We start from the raw sequence: 18,582 nt of genomic DNA on the forward strand, positions 1-18,582 counted from the left end.
TTCTCATCTCCACATGAATTTACCCTACATACAAACTTATATTTGCATTTATGTTTCATTTAGAAAAAGAGTCATCCTTTACACAATACAATCAGGCTTGATATTCCCGAAAGATTAGCCATCCACTGTTGCTTGAAGTTTGGAAATAATTGTAAAGAAAGAAGAGTTACATGCATCAGATATTTTAGAAACCTGCAGCATGGTGTGTTATCAATATGTACTGAATTCTTGCTCATGGTATGCTAAGTCTTTATGTTTGCAGTTTTGTGCCGTTAGTTCTATATTTTCGTGGAATGATCTTAAAGCCTGGGGAAAAGGACACGTGTCCTAATAAATTTCTGTGTAGGATTTAGATAATAATTCATCGGAAGTTTCTTCATGGCTCTGAATAGGGATTTTGAGTAGGAAGGTTCTTTATGAAGGCTTTGAAGTCATGATTGCCAAGAACTCATATCCGGAGAACTAGAGACTATTGCACTATGTTTTCAGAGTACATTTATGTGTGATTCTTCTCACTGAAGCACGTCTAGAAAACATCTTGGAAGGGCTAGTTCTGTATCTTCTGCCTCCGTTCAGATTTAACAGCCACTAGTTTTCTCCTTTATTCAGAAACTTTCTCATCATGTTTTTGATTTGCTGCAGTTTATAAAAACTGTCTTGCATTATATCCTTCCCTACTAGTTGTTCAGTCTGGACACTTGTGATTTGAGGAACTGTCCTTGTAGCATGAAGATGTATTTTTAAAGTTTTTAATTGATCTTTTTTTATGAAGCATTCTGTTGAAAGAAGAAAAAAGTGACAAAAGTGGATCTTATAACCTTTGTTTACATTCCTGTTTAAATTTTCTCTTTAAATTTCATTATTATTTCATTATTAATAGCTTTGCTCACGTAGTCAAAATTATCTCCAAAGATAAAAAGTTACATTGAATAGTGGAGCATAATTTGTTGGTAACTTGCATCATCTCATGGATTAATACCTCTCTTCCATTAATGGAGTATGCTGAAATGTGTTATCTAGGTAGTTATCATTGCAAGTGACTAGTTGTAAAATACTTCGAGATGTATACCAACAAATTATGTTGAGAACGTTATATCTTAATCAATGCCCTATTGTTCAGTACATTTATGCATGCAAAAATGCATTTGAAAGAAAATCCAACTCAACAAATTAAGGTTCTTCATTTTTATTTTGTATTTTTATGTTATAATGTATTTTGTGAGGTGCTAAACATAATGTGAATTTAAAAAGTTAATGTTCCTACAGAGTTGATGCAATTTGATGTTACTGAAACACATCTGCATGGATAACTTGCTAAACAAAATTCTATCAGAATTAATATGTCTGAAGGAAGTCTGGATATAAATAGCAGCATTTTCTGAAAGTGTAAATCTTTTAAGTAAGTTAACTCACTAGTTGTGTGCTTATTTAGAAGACCTTGAGACTGCTTTCAGTTTTAAAGAGACCTAAATATTTTGGAGAAAGGCTAAGTGAAGCCAATAAGAATGATACATTCAGTAGAAAGGAGATAACTCTGTTTTTGATCAATATGTCTTCACCAAAAGAGAATACATTTGCATTTTTCCTACATAATTTCACCTTGATTCACAAACTAGAGAAACTCTTCTGGGAGTGATTCTGCTAGGAATCACCCTGATTCCTAGCAGCAGTAAATCAATATGGCCCAACTAACTTCTGTGAAATTATATCACTGTAAGACATCTATGAATCTGGTTCATCTCTTCCATTATAACTAATGCAAGAAAGATGTGTCCAAATGACCTAGAATACTTTTAATTCATATTTTCTTGAATTGTGTCAAAACAATGCTTTTAATGACATATATCTTTTAGTATGGTGTCTGTGTGTATTAAATGTGCTGAATAGCCTAAATGTAAACTATGATTAATTATTTCCATATGAGCCTAATCTACTCCTAGTCCATTGGTTAGCATACGCTGAAAGGTTATTTTCATCAAGGACTTGGCATTGTCTTGAAAACTGGATTTGGATAATGCAGTAAGAGTGAACATAGTAGAAATAAAGAAGTTAATCAACTTAATTCAAAAAGCCACGGCTCAAATGAGTCTTTTTATATTTCAATCAAAAATAGTTCTTAAAATCTTTTCTTTTACTATTTAGCATTTTTGCGCTTCAGTAAGTACAAATAAAATACAAATAAAATAAAATACTCCAACTTAGAGAGGTAGAACCTACGATCTCTTCTTATGTTGACTAGTCCCATACTGCATATACAACTATTAAGTAAGGCTCTTAGATCTGATCTAAGCATTTCTGGGGAATTTTCTGCTTAGTCATAATATACTTCTAGAGAAGTTGTCATGATATACTTCTACGTGCATGAACTTTCAAAATGTTGATCTAAAAACTAAATTATTCTTCCAGATTCCATTCAGGGGCTAGACTAAATTGAGAGTATGGCTTACCTAGGTATTAGAATAACATCTGGATTTAAGTCATTCTCTACTATGGAACAATATAGCAGATGTTGAATGAGGTGAGACCATTTTTAGCCTTTTTTTTTGCAGATAATATTGGCTCTTGTGACAAAAAAATAAGGAATCTGGGATACACCAAAAGAGCTAGTGGCTTTTGCTTTTCAGAACTTTTCATTATTAATACGGTCCAAACCCTTGCTTTTATCTTTTCTTCCTGTCCTTAGTTGTCAGCCTTCTGGCACAATATATTGTGGATTATGTCTGTATAGATATTCCTGTTTTCTCTCAGAAATGCATGTTGTATACTGTTTTGGATGGCTTTTATAGTCAGTTAATTCCCTTTGCTTTTGTTGCATTCATAAGATTTATTGTTCCTCTCTGGATGCGAAACTCCTTTCTGGTGAGATGGATGGCAACTGTAAAAAGGTTGGGCCCTTTGGAGAGTTATCCTCTAACCTAAACATTGATCTTTTTTTTTCAGACTTTATCACCCCCACATTTTCAGATGCCCATACTTATAAAACGCCATTAATTTCACTGGAAGCCAGACAGAAGGTCAGAGTTTATACCATGTGGAACAATTTCTGAACTGATGCTTTCTGTGGAATCCATAGCCCTTTCTGTGCAAAATTCATGAACTGAAAATGTGTGTTTGTTCTAAATGATGGCTCTGATTGGCCTGCAAAATACATATCAATACAAAAAAAACCTGTTGAATACATATGTATTTTCCATCAAAAGCTGTTTTTTTTTCTTTTTTTTTCCCAAAATTAATCTTTCAGAGACCATCTCTCTTGACTGTGGAGTATGCACATATGTATACAAAATTTGACTGCTGAAAACATTTCTATCACTGTTGCAAGAAATTATTTTGAGTCTGTCCACCTTGTACAACCTGGAAATGATCTCTTATAGCATTCATTGCCTCTGTATGTTATACATTGTGCATTACAATTTCTATGATTAGTTTTAGGTTTGTAGGTACTTGCTAATCCTGTAGGCTTCAGGAAGTCTAAATGTTGCTGAGGTTTGGACCCAGATAGAATATAGCAACACATTTGCGTTTTGTATCCACTTGCATGGAGGTTGGTGAGAGAAGGGTTTGGAGGCAACATCAAGACGACAGTCTGTGAGTACATGATGAATTTACAACTTAACTGCACTTTAATCTCTTAATGAAAAAAGTCCTACATGTCTAGAAGTGGGATGTTCACAACAGTTACTTTAGCCTTGGGGTTTTTGCTTCCTAGACTCTCCCTATATTCAGTAGCAAGAGCAGCTCCAGCAAAGGGTATTTCAAAGCAGTAGCCAGGAGACACTGGAGGAGGTTAGCCCCTGAGGCTAAAGATGGCCTTTGTGAAAATACCCTCCACTACAGCTTTAATATTTTTCACTCAAACCTATGGTACATGAAACAGCATTCATTTGCTCTGGGAGCTGACTAGACATGTTGCACAAGCCAGAAGTGTGTACCCAATTAACATGTTTGTTTCTGACAGATGGTGTATTATAGTGAAAGATTAAGAGACTGCAATGTATCTCATAATTAAAGAACCAAAAAATAAGCCAATCTACAAGAATGTCATAATATTTGAATGCTGTTATTTTTAAAAATTAAAACTGAAGAAAAATGTTAGGTCTTTTTCTTTCTCAGAAAGCATTTTTAATTCAAAGGAAGACGATTTTGAGAACTAAATAAGTCAACTGTCATTTCAGTAACTATGCATATTCTTTTTGCTTTGACTGTAGTTTTAGCTGAGAAAGTCTGAGAAGTTTAAGCTTTCTCTTTGACATAGATATATCTGAATCTGTCAGGAATGGCCTGACATTTATCACTTCTCCATATCTCCAGATAACTTGGAGTTTTCTCATTTGCAATGTACATGTAGTATAAGCAATTATATCCCAGTGTTTTAAGGGAATTTCCAGAACCCTACATCCCTGCTTTGCAAAGAGGCCTGCAGCAATGGCTATTTACTTATCTCAGCCACTGAGAAAGTCACTTTCTAGGGAAAGAAGAAATCCTGTTTTCTGCTCCCTGTTTCTAACACTGTGGATTACTTTGTCTTCTGCTTCTTGGCTAGGAAACAATCTTTTCACAGATCACTGCAGGTTACATAAGAAGGACAGTTGTGCAGGGGCAATTGGACAGTTGTGGGCTTATGAACTAGGGAGGACTTCATCCTAGTTCTCATACTTGGCAGAAGCAGCAATAAAAGACTTCTTTTAACAGAGGGTCTTCCTGAATGTGGCAGTCTGGGGGCATCTTTAATGAACATATAGTGTACCACATGATCCTACCAAGAAAGACGAAATAAAAGTTTAGGTTGCTTTTATATGTCAGATGATTCTAAAGCTTGATATGTCAGATGACATATCAGATGATTTTAAAATTCTGCAAGTAAGAATGCTATTATATATATATTTTTAATGGATGAGCAAGGGCTTCCTAAATCTTACAAAGTTCCCTCGATAATCACTGAATCATGGAATCATTAAGATGGAAAAAGCATTTAAGAACATCAAGTCCAACCATCACCTAACACTATTAAGTCTGCCACTTAGCCATGATCCTATGTGCCACATTCACATGTTTCTTACATTACCTCCAGGGATAGAGATTTCACCACCTCCCTGAGTAGCACATTCCAGTATCTAAATATCCTTCTGTGAAAAAATTATTCCTGATCTTCAGTGTAAACCTCCCTGATGCAATGTGGGGCTTTTGCCTCTTGTCCTATCAATTAACATCTGAGAAAAAGGACCAACACCTACTTCACTGTAACCTCCTTTCAGGTATTTGAGAGCAATGAACCCTCAGCCTCCGGACTAAACAGTTTCACTTCTCTCAACAACTCCTCAAAAGATTTGTGCTCAAGACCCCTCACCAGCTTAGTTGCTCTTCTCTGAACATTTTCCATAGACTCAATGTCCTTCTTACAGTGAAGGGCCCAAAGCTGGGCACAGTATTTGAGGTATAGCCTCCTGAGTTTTCAGTACAGGGATACAATCACTTCCCTAATTCTGCTGGCCACACTCTTTGATAGTATGCATTTTTTAACTGGAGTACAGTTTCTAAAATCATACATAAATGAATACTGGCCTTAACCTGAAGTATACATGCTCTTTTCTATCCACTTGTATTGTCGTTTTGGAGCAGTCTTGCTGCATGTTCTTTTCCACATTCATTAGATTAGAAATCCCTATATTAAAAGTAGAACTCAGGCGCATTCTTTGGATTTGTGGCATATTCTTGCAGCAACTTGGATCTGCAAAGCAACAGAATCTTCATTCCTCATTTTTTTCCCCTCAATTATAGAACACACATGAAATTTCCAGTGAAATCAATCCTATTTCATCGATATAATGTTGGACAGAGTTTTCAACTGGTTATTTTCATGCAAGTCAGTTTAACCACTTATTTTTGTGCTTGACAACCTTGTAAATGGTCTTCATATTTATTTAGTCAGTCATTGACAATTCTAGAGGCAAGAAAATCTCTGAGTACAAACAGAATGTGAAACCTGATATCACTAAAACTTGATACTTTTAAACTGTTTAAGGTTGTTTTTCCACATTTATTTTACAGCATTTTTAATTGTGTTTAAACTAGGATAGAAATGACTATGAAGAGGAAAGCAGAGCAGGAAAGCAGGAAAGCAGGAAAGCAGTTAGATATATCATATATATATGTCGAAGAGGGATGTCGTATGCATATTTTGGCTACCCCAGTCAGATCCTGGACAACATTATTCTGTTATGAAAGTTTTGCCACATTTCAGAAAGCAGTTTATGGCATATATTTGAACACCTGTGAAACCACCTTCATTTTATGTACACATATTTCATAATGTTATAGTACAACTCAGTACATATGCGATTATGCATCAAAGGAATTATGCAATCTGTAAATGTAAGAGGTATATTTGGTATTTTAGAGAAGTGAATCTACGCTAAAAAGTTCACATGTATATGAAAGAAAAATGTGAAGGTATATTAAATAATTTTTCGAAAGATACATGAAGTAGTATTTTGAAACACTTACTTGTGATATAGAATCATAGAATCATATAATCCTTAGAGTTAGAAGGAACCTTTAATGGTCTTCTAGTCCAACTCCTCTGCAGTGAATAGGGGCACCTACACTAGATCAAGTTGCCCAGATCGTGCTCCAGCCTTGCCTTGATTTTCTCCAGTGATGGGACATCCATCACCTCTGGGCAACCTGTGCCAGTGCCTCACCATCCTCTCTGTGAAAGACTTTTTGCATATAGGTTGGGTTGGACTTGTTCTACACCGCATATTGCATTTTGTAATTTTTAATATGTTTCAGCTTAGCTTTTGTAATGAAACATTGAAACATTAGCAGTTTTAGGAGAGTGTCTTTATGGAGTTCAGACAGCAACTTGCTTAAATAGATATGATCAGCTTATTTCCACTATGAAACTAAGTTAAGGGAAAACTAAATGTGTTGTCCAAAATAAATAAAATAAAATAATTTATATATGGTTAATTTTAAATATAAATTTAATAAAATCTAAAAAATACTAAGCATTCCAACTCTCACCATAGTAAAGGAAAAGAAAAAAGAAACAAAAATGCAACAGAAAATTTCTTTTGTCTTATTTCCTGAAAATAAATCTATAGTAATGACCATTATCAAAATATTCATTCCAATATTTTTCATTAAACTTAAGCATATTTCTCAGCTAAACATTCAATGCAGCAGTGCTAGGTGCCACCCTGACAACAGTGAAGTCAAGGGGATAATTGTCCAAATGTCCTTCACAAGCTTCAGCTTCTGTTCAGACCATATTTAAGTCAGTCTTGCCCCTTGAAAAGTTGACTTTTCCATGACTAGTGTGTGTTTTGAATTTTCATACAGCATTAGAGGGGCTACTTCTGGTATGACAGCATGAGAACAGTACACTACTTTTGATATGATTTAAAAACATATTCAAAGAAATAAAAAATTTGGCTGGTGCCCACTTCAAGCTTGGCTTGTTCCACTGTTCTCACAAAAGGAAACAAAGGAGCTGAAATTTAATGAAGTTGTTCCATATCAAATATAGAATCATAGAATCATAGAATCATAGAATCACTAAGGTTGGAAAAGACCTAAAAGATCACCCAGTCCAACCGTTCACCTATTCCCAATAGCTCCTACTAAACCATGTCCCTCAACGCAACATCCAGTCTTTCCTTGAACACCCCCAGGGTCGGTGATTCCACCACCTCCCAACATGTGAATCTTACATGGAGATTTAGGTAACTTGTGAAAGGTCGCATAGAAATCTATAGGAGAAATAGAAAATTAGTCTAACTCCTGAGCTCATAAATATTTCACTAATCTCATGGACCCCTTGGTCTTGATTTCAGATTTCTCATGCAAAAATTCTATACCCAGAATGAAATTAGCTCAATTTAATCATGATGTTAATTTGTCCCTGTAGAATGTCCTACTAGTCTCAAGAGTGAATTAAGTAACACAAACATTAATAAATCAAACTGAATAGAAATGCTTCGTGTGTTTTATGGCAGTGAGTTGTGGGAAGGCAAAATAGCTTAAATGGAGTTATAAATGAGAGGACCATGGCCCATTAACTTTTGGAATTTCCTGGTTTGAGAGGTGGTTGAGCAACATAAATGCTGCATTTGAGGTTAGATTCAAATGGTTAGTGCTTACAGCTTATACATTTTCACATATCTCATATGAAAAATATCATATGCTTTACTCACACATTATATACTGCATGGCACATCTTCATATTTGACACAGTTTGAAAATGTGATTTGTTCAATGTATTAGAGTTCATAGAGTACATGTAGAGTGGGTATGCAGTTTGCCAAACTATATTCAATGCTAAAATTCTCAGCAAGGATTTAATTCCAGGTTTCAATACACATGTAAGGAATGTCTGGCATTCCATTATATGAGTGAAGCAAGATATCCTGGTCAATGGTGACTTAACAACTTGAGCTCTGATGCTATTTGGATATGTGTGGGTAACCTCCCAGGTAAATGTGCATGCAGACAAAAGTTAGTGGGGCATTTATAACACATGGTGAGTATTTGTTAGATATTTCCCTCTGCACACACAGCGTGTATGAGTTGACTAACTCATAACTGTATAGATAGATGCATGGCTGCAGTTCTCATGGTCTCAGGTGAAATTTGAGGTAGAGAGCCATCATATTTGTAAGTGCACAGGCCCATTCACTTTGTTGGGCTGGGATCAGGACTTTGAAATTGTGTACTGGGGTAGAATTATGTACGAATAATTCTAAGAAAGTTCATAGCTTACAGAATAAACTGAAATATTACAAACAGACCCTGTTCTGAGCTGTGGTGGTTCCATCCACCTGTTCCAGCACTGATTGTTTTTGCGACAACCAGGAATTATTGTTGGCTTTGGAGCTTCATGTCTTAACTCTTCTTTCAGCTACACTTCCCTTATGTTTATTTATCTGATAAAATACATTAGTGTATTATTTTTCAGTAACTTGGGAAAACAATCATTATTATTACTTTTTAAACATAGCAGCTTTATGATCTTGGCTCTGCTGAGAACTGTTTTAAAGCTTTATTTACCTCCCCAGTACTATTTTCTTTTTCTTTATTGTTGCCTGTGTGCTGAGAAGGATTGGATAGAACAGCATCTGGTTTACTGTAGCAGATTAAGTCACTGATTTACCAAGTCTTTCATCCAGACTCCAAAACAACTTTTACAGAAGAAGATGCCACTTTTCCTTCCATGCTCTTTCTGCATCTGGAAAGTGTTTTATAAACAGCAAAATGGTGGTGAGCAGCGTAACTGACAGGCAGAAGATCTGATTTCATTTATTTCATTTTAAAAAGCAAAACAGCAAAACAAAACAAAACAAGGACAAAAAACCAAACCAAACCAAACCAAAACAAACAAAACAAAAAACACACATAAAAAACTTCCAACAACAAAAGTGTACTTTTTAGCTTATCAGGTCAGGAAGCAAATAAAAACCTCATAGTCATGGAATAGAAGGGCTATAGAGGAAGAATCTAGATAATGGGCATACATGATTTTGCCAACTTCATGCAAAAACTAAATCAACAGCCATGCATTGTTGATTCTGCCTCCAATTGGGGTGGAACAAAAAGGAAAAAGAGCTTTTGAAGAATGCTGAGGACATGGCCCATAAATTAAGACATTCCTTATCAGCTTTAAGCGTCTTAGCTGAAGGCCCAGTAGCAGTTTGGTCATTCCATCTAAGCTGTATTTGGATTAATTCTTGAATATTTACTTTATATCTTAGGGCTTCCATTTCCTAGGCTTTAGTTGCCCATACAGAGCTCTGTGCTTCTTGCCCAAATGAACTAACTAGCTTTAAGATATCTGCACAGCATGTGGTATGGACATCCCTCAGTAACATGAAGGAGTGACTTTTCTCATGCCATACACATAGAGACTGGAAAAAATATCTGCTCCTTATTTTGCATAGTGGCATATCACAATCCTGCATCAGGAGGTGCTCCAGTCACAATTAACAGTTGTGAGACAGCGGAGCTATTTTCAGTGCTGCTAAAGAAAAGCATAATCATTTGGGCAATATAATTTTCGTAAATTTATTTTGTTTTGGAAAGATGGTTTGACGATTTTTGTATCTCACCAAAATGAAGATTTGTTCCCTGATTTACAGTTCAGAAAGAAGAATATGATATCATCAGGTGAATGTCTCTGAGCAACTTGGCGAGCATGTGCTTCAACAGGCTGGGGAGGAGTGGTGAAGGGAACCTTTAGGGAAGAATTTAGAACTGTTACTTTGGCACTGCCTGTCTCTGATTTCTATGGATGCTGACATAATTAGATGGCTAGGAGTGGGTAGTTCATTTAATGTACTTCACAAAAATGCCTTTAATGAGGAAAAAAATAAAAGTTCTAGCTTTTTTTTTTTTTTTTTGAAAGAAAATTCTTCAAGGAAGAACTATACTCAGGGACATTTACTGAGGGAAGGATGCAGCAAAAATATGTTCAGCTCACAGCAAAATTTGTAAACTAGGAGTGGATGAGAATAACTTATTTCTATGCTGTTTGAAATTGGCAAAAATCCAGATTTTTCTGTCCCACTTTATTTTATCCTTTTTTTCTAGCTGTACAAAATATTGCTATATTTATTGAAAGATACAACATTGGTGTGAAGTTTCATGAAGCTCTGCAAGACTGAAGCACAAAATGGACCTGATTTTTCTTGTACTAATTTATTTCTCTGAGCTAAGCTAAATTCCACGTATTTACTCCAGGCTCAGTGAGTGGAGATTAAAGCAGGAGGCTTTAGCGTGGCTGGAATGTGATGTTATGAGAGACTTTTTGAGTTTATTAATTACTTTGAAAGTGCTAAAAATTTTAGTTCCGTAAGGATTCCAAACAGAGGCAAAATAAGTAGTTACATATAACCTTGCCTGAAGTTCTTTTTCAGGAAAGAGTGTTCTCAAATGAAATTAATTAGGAAACTGCCATATCTTAAAAATCAAAGTTAGATTCCTTAGTTGAAGAATTAAGGAATTAATGCAATTAATTTCTCCTTGCCAACATTAAAGAAAGAATGAAAATTAATATTGGGAGTGTTCCATGGAAAATGTGGATGGAATGTATGAATGCTTATGTTTTTTTTTTCTCTAGTGTTCTGAAAAAAGGTAATGCAAATAGTTCTCTAGTGTTTATTTTAAAATAGTTAAGCTTAAAGGAAGTCAGTGCATTGAATATGCATTAACAGGTATTGTAGCTGTTTTGAATTTGCTGCGTAATTGTGTTTCAGCAACTTGGACTTCATAGAAAAAGGAGAGGGGTTGAGTGGTGTATTTTCTAACAATCCAAAGTGCTTTTAAAGAACTCTACAGTTGTTCAGTGCCTTCTGATTGGGCTGTCAGGTAATCAAAGAGATACAAAATACAAAGTTTGATAATATTACTCTTAAAATTTGATGTACTAATCTAGATCTCAGATAGCTTCTACCTAGGGGTCAGACTAGTAGGCTAAAGCAATGTTGTCAGTGGTGGTGGGCTAGAAAGGAGCACATCACATACTGAAGGAGATCCTTGGGGAAGGATGATGGGTGCCAATGCAGTGTTACATGGTGAGATTTGTTACATGGACTGTGATTAAGATGTGTCTTTGGTATACACCATACATGTAACATGGCTGAAGTGTGTGGGATATATTGCATGGGCTGACTGCTCATATACATCTCACTGATTTTTGTTACTGAATCCTTCTCTCAAATAGTACAAAGTCTAACTCTGATAGTTGTGATCCTAGATTGAGGATCTGGGTCAAGGTGTTAGCTGAGAAAAACCCAGGCCTTACTTGCAAACTGTGTGTACTCACAGCTTTATGTTGTAAGGATTGATGGAGCTGCCTGCATGTCTACTGGCTGAAAGTGCTGAGGTGTTGGATCATTTGTGCTGCTGACACTATAGCAGATACAGGCTTGATTCCTATTTGGAACAGAGACTTTATAAATTCAATAGTTACTTATTTTAATACAAATATCAGGCTAATGTATTTTGTCACAGATGTCAGATGTGGCACAGTGTGAAATGGGAGGTCTTTCTCTTCTAAGTTTAAAGCCAGTCATAACTGCCCCTATCTCTGCCAGAAAGCTTCAATTGTTTTCAGTTGCCAAGATCACATGCTCCTTAAGTCAAGAGTTTCAGCTGCTTCATATCTCTGCTGACTTTCTAAAACATCCAGCTTTGCCTGGATAATTTTTACATACAAAAGTGTTTTCCAATAGTAGACTATATAGCAATCTTAAATGATGGTTCCAAATCATTTATTTTCTTCTGTTGGCTCATAGTCATTCAGGTGTATGAATTCAGTTTTGAAAAGCTACCACACAAAGGTGAAGATGAAGCATCAGTTGTAACTCTACTTGTACTTTTGGTCTAGAAATGAAAGAACCAGTGAGGACTGTAGGTTGTGCCTCTCATCTGTATTCTAAATAAAAAAATCTCCTTTACTTATTGCATTGAAGTTTTGTGTCTCCTGATGAAAGAAATTTTTTTATTTAGCAGATGCCACATTAAGAGTGTCCAGAGGCTGCATCAATGAAAAAGAAAGAATTTATCATACTTAAAAGGCTGATCAGGCAGCAGAATTACATCGGACAGCCATGCTCAACCCAAAGAGGCTTTCACCCTCCAGCTGCTTTCAAACACAAAACATTTGTGCAGGTATTTCTTGAATCAAATGGCTGGAGTCATTTTGTAAAGGGAAAATTTTATAAACAACAGCTGCAATTTTATGAACACTATTTGTAGTATAGAGAACTAACACCTCTGGTTTTGAACCCCCTAATTAGGTAGAATTAGAAAAAGTTGTGTGTAATTTGTAGTTGAGTTAAAAATCACAGAGTGGGTTTTTCATAACAACCTTTAAAAAGGTTTAAATTCCCCTCAGAGCTTTTTGCTCCTAAATTAATCCCTGGTGACAACTGTGGAAGTAAGATAGATCATAGAAGTTCACAGGACAAGTGAATAAAACTGTATTCTTAGGCAAAAATATTTAACTGAAATTGGAAAAATCGGACTTGGAAGCAACAAAGAGCAAGATGGACTTATTGGAGAGTAATTTATTATTGCTGCTTATCAGAAAATTTTGAATCAATCAAATTTGATAATCTATCAGCAAGGGATGTAGAGTTCTTGTACACTAGAGTTCTAACCTGAATTAAGAACCATATACTTATTGTACTCTTATATTAACTGTCAGTGAGTATGGGGAGTGACAATGCCTTATTTAGTGTTGTAGAGACTTGGGAATTCCCTCCAAGAAATTATTATAAAGTGGAAACTACCGTGCTATCATAATGTACTAAAACTCACCAATTTAATAGTAATGAAAAAGCAGCAAATAACCCCAAAGTACTGCCATGTAATTTCAATAGGATTAAAACATAAAATTAAGGCAGTTCATTAAAAGGGACAGCCAGAAAGATAACAAGTTTGGTTACAAGGATGGTGTTACATATTTAGGATAGGTGTAGTCCATCTATTTAAAAGAAAATCTTGAAAAGAAACTATAAATCTGGCTCAGTTTTATAGCAGAAGAAAAAACAGTAGAAATCAAAGTGAGGAAAATTCTTTATGTTAGTATTAATTTCTGGACAAGGCAAGGAAAATCTTTTACATAAACAGCTCTTTTGAATTTGATTATTTGGAGGAGTTCTGTGAAAACTATGAATTAACACATGATGTCTCACTATGGAACAATACAGATTATAGCAGCAAATTGTTGTAGTTGTTTACCCACAATCTCTGAAGGAACTCAGAAAGGGAATGCAAACACGACAGTGAAATCTGTAATGGATTCCAGTTAGTTATGAATCAGTGTTTTCCTTTCTAGGAAAATTGGTGTAAATTGTATTAAATGGATGTACAGATTCAGTGGGGAGAGCCATTGCAGCTTTTGAAAAGTGTCTCTTCACAAATGCATTGGAGTTCCTTGAAGGAGTAAAGAATCATGCAGATAGGATTGCCTTGGTCAGTATGTTCTACATAGATCGAAAAAAAACCTGTTTTATTGGGATTTAAGTGTGGGAGCCAAAGAGACATGGCAAACCTCTTTTCAGTGGTCTGTGGGGACAGGACAAGAGGAAATGGCCATAAATGGAGCATAGGAAGTTCCACAGCTACATGTGAAGGAGCTTCTTCACGGAGCACTGGAACAGGCTGCCCAGGGAGGTTGTAGATTCTCCTTCATATGCAAGACCTGCCTGGACACCTACCTGTGCAACATGTTGTAGGGAGCCTGCTTTGTGGTGGGCTGAATTTGATGATCTCTGGAGATCCCTTCCAACCCTTAAAATTCTGTGATTCTTTACTCAAGATTCTCAAATAAATAAAGCTGTCATAGGATGAAATGTATTAGAAAAGTTGAAAGTTAAGCATAAGCATAAATGATAATTTAATAACAATAATATAAATATAATAACAATATAAATATTACAGTAATATAAACAAATAAATAAATATAATGATAATGATGATAATAATAATAACGATGGCAGGAGACTACTGGTTGAGTTCACAGGGATTTGTTCCAAAACACGTGCCATCTAAGAGAATCCTAAGTAATGTGGAAAAAGATATGAAGTGGGACTTGACAAAGATTGGCTATGATAAAAAATTGTTCAGTGTCATAAGAAAAATTAAAAGGAATTAAAAAAGAAACGGACAACAATCCTGTGTTACTGAATGACCGGGCAAACTAAATCTGTATTGCTAAATGCAAAGTAATGCACATGGGAAATATACCATCTAATTATACACAGAATTGTGGCTCTGGAAATCTCTAAATTGCTGACTGCCAGAATATGGGAGGTTTACAGGGGCACGGCATGCATGCCCTGTATTTTGTATTTTCTCCCCAAACATCTGCTCCTAGCCTGTCAGAAATACAGAAAGCTGAGTTAGATAGACCTTTAGTCTGACTTGCTGCAGCTGTTCTAATATTCAGGGGAATGCAAGAGAGAGCAAAAATGTAATTTTTAAAAATTTTATTAGCAGTTGGGATTAGCTAAAATTGTATGGAATTTCGTAAGACAGAGTGGGAAGTGCTCCTTTAGCCCAAGAGTTTTATCTGTTGAATTTCAAAGGTCTGCAGTAAAGACTTCCAAGTGTGAAAGTATCTCAGGAAAATCTCATAATCTTTCATTATCTAAAAATGCAACTTAAATATTAGGATTGCTTCTATTATTTAATGCTGTTGATCATACCTCAGACAGTACTTCTCATAATAGCTAAAATCGATTTTTTTTCTTAAGAAAGGCAAGTCTGTATTGACTGACCAGACGAAACAATCTGCTGTAAGATCTGCATTGGTCTGCACTGTTATTTTGGTGCATAGGAGCAGGGAACCACAGCTCTGCACTGAGGTGAGGAGCACTTATTAGTGCTGTTAAGGACATACAGTTAAGAAAGACGAAAGAAATAATTTAAAATCACAACTTGATTTTATAGGTTCTGTGAAGGAATTGAAATGCTTCAAAGGTCAAAGCCTTCAACACTAACTATGATACAAAGTGTTTGGGATGATAATGGTGTCAGTATTGCCCAGAAAAATTCTGGGCTCCTTCTCTGCGTACTGTAAACTTAGAATATTTCATCTGGATCTTAAGGGCAGTGCCTGTTGATTTCTCTGCATGTCTAGGCACTTAGCAGTGGGCTGCTCTATGTGGCATGGTGGGTAAAGGCTGACTAATGCACAGCCTGCCAGTAAAATCCAGTAGAAATATACAACTGGTGTGGTATATTTTTCTTTATATTTACAGTGCAATTCAAAAGGTTGAGGCATTAATTCTGTCAGTTATACAAACACTATTTTTCCCCTCTCCTAGAATTTTATTGTTTTGCAAGAAAACTCAATTAGCAGAGTAAATATAATTGTGAGTAAGGCACATATTTCTTCCTTGATGGTTCTCGTTGATGGCACCATCAGATAAGAGGATTAACGGGAACTGTGCCATAGCAATGCAGATCTCATTTACCTGGAGAAAGCGTTCTGCTGTCTTGACAGCTCTGTAAGACTGTCAGTCGGGGGGGAGAATCCTGGCTTGCACTTAATTTGGTTGAAACTTGAACTCATGGGAGAGTAAGGCTATTACCGCTAGCCAAATAGAAATGAGTCAACATGTTGATTGTTTGAATGAATAAGCAACTTTTAAAGAAAGAGAAGTAACAGAAGACTCAAACTACCATTTCCACTCTCCTGTTACAAAACCCGTACTCCCCTTCTCACAGTAGTGTTGTCTTCACTGGGTCTGCATGGATTCCTCAAGAGCTGTGTGTGCTTGCAAGGGAGCTATAAAGGATGTGTATAACTTCCATACCTTTTTATATTCTGAAATCCTTTAATAATCTATGCAACGTGAACAGCAAATACAAAGGCAGGCTCACATGCTGTCTCATCATCAGGCTGGGAATGAAACGATGGCTGTCTGTCTGTGCATACACTCAGCCCCACGTTTCTCTGATTGATTGCCATTTTAAAAGCCCACAGCATTGGTTTTTTGTGACAACTGTCTCCTACTTACTGGGACAGAACCAATGACCCCGTTCATGCAGTGTTAGTAACTTGGGCTGTATCTGAATCAGCTGTCATAAGAAAATGGAGTTAAGCTGCATAAATACACATTTGTGTGTGTAGGGGGAAGGGATTCTTTATCTGCTGTAAGAAAATCATAAAAATTTAAAAGAATCTTTGGAGGTATCTTGACTGCACTGGTGGCACATGCTCAGCATATGAAATGCCGGACACTTAGGCCCATGCATGTTCCTAATTACAATCTCCTTATCATAAACAATTACCATTAAATGCAGTGCGTGGTGGAAGGAGGAGGAGGAAGAAACCCAGGTAGGATTGTTTGGAGCTGTATGAGGCTGTGTTTGCCTCAGGCTTAGTTAGCTGTCAAAAAAAAACCTGGAGCACCCAGAATTCACAGGCTTTACAGCTGATTGTAATCAATAAAGGCAACAAGCCTAAGCCAGGGAAAGTGGGCAAATGTGTTGTCCTCTTGACCATTGCAGGCTAAAATTGTGTGCTGCTGAGTAATTGTGAAGAGATATGGGGGTCAAAACATAGGATGGCTTTAGACATCTGTAAGAGGTGAATGCAGCTCTGATCAAAGTGAGGTGCTCACTGTGTGAGGTTGATGTCTGCTCTTCCACAAGCAATAAGGATGTTTTGTTATTTGTGGTCTTTGGATTCCTGTGATTCTTTATGGGAGGGGGAGTGTGTATGAGATGCTCCCTGAAGGAGGGAGAAGGTACAAAAGGTCATGCTGCTGCATGATGAATATCTCTCACAGTGTGGATTGGCATCGCTCTCAGAAGCTCCCTGTCAGAGAGAGCCTCACAGAAAGATCCATGGTTAATGGTCACAAGTGCAAAACCTACAGCAAATCCAGGTCTGTTTTTAAGATAGCTTTGGAACAGACCTAAAGTGATTCTTTTTTTGGTCAATTTGTGTGCTAAATTCTACTACACTTTGCTGTCTATTGTATCATGTTCCACACATTGCCTTAATGAGGTCTGGGGAATATTCACTGAAAAAAATGCCTTATTACCATTGTTAAATGTGTCAGAGCAAGGTACAAGAATGGTATTAAATATTATAAAGGAACACAACCTTCATGGTGTGATTCTGACCTGAGGATTTAAGATTCTTGATGAAGTTCATGTGATTTACCAAAGTCTAATGCATCAATGGGGATACTGGAGCCTAAAAATTCTGTATAGTGAAAACCTCCAGAATATATGATGTGATTTGTTTTAGCATAACATGGTATGTTACCTATGGTAAACTTTATTTCTTTTATTTTAAGAATACTCCTTGGGCCAGACACCACGAGGCAGGTGCTATAACTTGGCCATGTATCCAGGTCTGCATATTAGAACCACTGTATTTATACGTTCCTCTATACTACTTTCCTCCGTGGTCTTAAATATCTTATGTCTGAACAGATGTGCTATTGATAGAGAATTATAAGGAGCCAGCAGTGTTGCAGGATAGGTTTCAAGAGCAGAAGTGAGAACAACCGCTCCTCACCTCTCCCAGCCACGTGCTGGTAACTGATGCTTTGCAGTGCCAGAGGAAGCGTGGATCAGTACTTGGTGCTGCGGATCTCTGACAGTCAGTGAAAGCAGTTCTGTACATATGAAAGGTGTTGGACACCTGAAGAGAGTAAATCTTTGGATGTCTTGGCAGGTAATCACCATCGCTCTGGTTTTAATAAATGACTTATCCCTGTGGCCATGGGATTAAAATACATTATGAAACTTTATATTCTTATGCAGATTGAACGTGCTCTGGTGCTCTATATTAATCTGTTTTTAGGGGATTGATATTTAAGTACTTTTAAACAAGCAGAGGATTCTGACACCAACTGAACAAATCCTGCAGACTCAATTGTCTGCATACTTTCCTGGCTAAGCTTATCTTTACGTCACATATTCCTGTTCATCACACTGCAAGGCGTGTCTTTGCTTACCGTTTTTGCCTTTCAGCACCCAGGGAGGTAGGCTTACAGCCAGCTTATTATCTGCCCTCCTGTCAGTGTCCATCCTCAGAAAGACTGGTGATATTAA

The sequence above is a fragment of the Tetrao urogallus genome, assembly GCF_951394365.1.
Source record: "Tetrao urogallus genome assembly, chromosome: 7".
Classification (NCBI taxonomy): Eukaryota; Metazoa; Chordata; class Aves; order Galliformes; family Phasianidae; genus Tetrao; species Tetrao urogallus.